Here is a 2,668-nt window from a genome sequence, read left to right as displayed (position 1 = left end):
TTTATCCTGCTGTGCATATGCTATTGAATTCCACAGTCCCTGGCAGGGAAACATTAGAAAAACAGAACCCAGGGTTGCTGTGCTGTTAAAGCCAGAAGTACATCATTCATTATGTGAATAAAATACATAGAGAATAAAATAGCCACAGAGTAACGGGAGTTTTATTCTCTCTTTATTCCATTTCACTCCCTCTCTATTTTACTTACGTTATGAAATGATGCTCCCGCCGCTGGCTGATAAATGTTGATTAATCTGATGGAGTGTTGGATTTGTTAGCAGGCAAAAGCAATGTAAATAAATCGAGCAGGTGAACTGGAGTTCACAGTGTCATTTCTGAGATTAAAGAGCCTGTCTAGCCCTCCAAGCTCACTTATTACAATCAGGATGCATGCTCTTCTTGTAAACAGACAGAGTAAGCCCCTTCAAGCTGCTCCACAGACCTCCTTTTGTGTTGTCTACTGCCTGTCCCTTCAGCAAGTTTCGTCTCTTGGGAATTGCCTCTATGTCAATTTTTGTGTCTCTTTCAGGGGCTGGAAGTCGGGGGAAGGGAGGTTAGAAAGAGTAGGTAGGTCAGTTTTCTTTTTTGAGGTTATCCAGTCAGCCAGTCAATAATTGCACTTATGCAAGAACTTACAATATGCAAGTCTCTGAGCTAAATGCTTGCAGAACAGTAACAAAGAGAACAATGAATGCAGCAATAGTAATTAACACCTATATAGCAGTTTACTGTTTATAAAGCACTGTACTTATCATTATGTTGGGTGATACTTAAGGTAATTTTCAATTTAGGCATTATTGTTACATCTAGGTCAGCCAGGAGTCAGCTGTGTCACCCTTCCTTTGAAATGCATTTATGCTGTTACATAATGGATTGATGTCCCATTTCAGGTTTTACAGGAGGTTCTGCCTTCCTCAAAATTTGTTTTGAGTCCACAGGGAAGCTTATGGTCTTCTTGTCATTTCCTCCCCTGGGTATTGGCTGTGCTGAAAAATCATGCCCTCCACCCCAAGGGTCCCACGGCTCTGCTCCTGCAATTGTTCTCTTTTCTTCTCTTCCATATCAGTTTAGATATGGAACTCAGACGTGTTTCTGCAGTTGTCCTCCAAGTAATAAGCCACACCCTTGAACACAGCTCTGGCGTGTATTTGTGCCATTTCTTAGAAGACTCGGCACCTACTCAATCGCTTGAAGGTTCACATCATAACTTCCAAAGACAATAATGTTTTTTAATTTTTGTTGCTTGCTTTTTTGATGTCTCATCCAAGAAATCATGTCAAGACCAATGTCAAGCATCTTTTGCCTATGTTTTCTTCTAAGAGTTTTATGGCTTTAGGTCTTACATTGAAGTCCTTGATCCATTTCAAGTTAGTTTTTGGGAAAGGCGTAAGACAGGGTCCAGTTTAATTCTTTTGCATGTGGATATCCAGTTTTCCCAACACCCTTCACTGAGGAGAGCGTCCTGTCCCCAACGTGTGTTCTTGGCACTCTTGTCAAAAATTAGTTGACTGTATATGCGTGGGTGTATGCCTGGGCTCTCTATTCTAAAATAAGCAAGTGGGACTACATTAAACCAAAGAGCTGCACAGCAATGAGAACAGTCAACAAATTAAGAAGAAAACCTACAGAATGGGAGAAAATATTTGCAAGACATGTATCTGATAAGGGGTTAATATCCAAAATATGTTAATAACTCATATAACTGAATAGCAAAAAAGCAAATAGTCCAATTAAAAATGGACAAAGACCTGAATATACATTTTTCCAAGGAAGATATACAAATGGCCAGTAGGTATATGAAAACATCACTAATCATCAGGGAAATGCAAGTCAAAACTATGATGAGATATCACTTCACACGTGTTAGGATGGCTATTATAAACTACAAGCAAATGTTGGTGAGGATGTGAAGAAAAGGGATCCCTTGTAGACTATTGATAGTAATGTAAATTGGTGCAGCCACTGTGGAAAACAGTATGGCAGTTCCTCAAAAAATTAAAAATTGAACTACCATACGGTCCAGCAATCTTACTCCTGGGTATATATCCAAAGGGATTGAAGTCAGTATCTAGAAGAGATTTCTGCAGCATTATTTCCAATAGCCAAGATATGGAGACAACCTGAACATCCTTCAATGGATGAATGGATAAAGAAAAAATGTGGTATATATATACAACAAAATATTATTCAGGCATAAAAAGAAGGAAATCCTGCCATTCACAACAACATAGATGAAGCTGGTAGGTATTATATTAAGTGAAATAAGCTAGAAAGAGAAACACAAATACCGTATGGCATCACTTATATGTGGAATCTAAAAAAAAAAAGCCTATTTCATAGAAACAGAGAATAGAATGATGGTTGCGAGGGGCTGGGTTGGGGGCGGAATGGGGTGCTTATGTCAAACGGTACAAATTTTCAGTTATAAGAAGAAGTTTTGAGGATCTAATGAACACAATGGTGACAGGGTTTACGATACAGTATTGTATGCTTGAAAGTTGTTGAGAATAGTTCTTAGGCATTCTCATCACACACACACACACACACACACACACACACAGAGTTACCTATGTTAACTATCTGAGGTGATAGTTGTGTTAATTATCCTGATCTTGTTAGTAATTCCACAATGTATCTGTGCATCACATCATCACGTTGTACACTTTAAAT

The sequence above is a fragment of the Equus przewalskii genome, chromosome 7, assembly GCF_037783145.1.
Source record: "Equus przewalskii isolate Varuska chromosome 7, EquPr2, whole genome shotgun sequence".
NCBI lineage: Eukaryota > Metazoa > Chordata > Mammalia > Perissodactyla > Equidae > Equus > Equus przewalskii.
The sequence above is the reverse complement of the archived record's forward strand: the minus strand, read 5'-3'. Positions refer to the sequence as shown.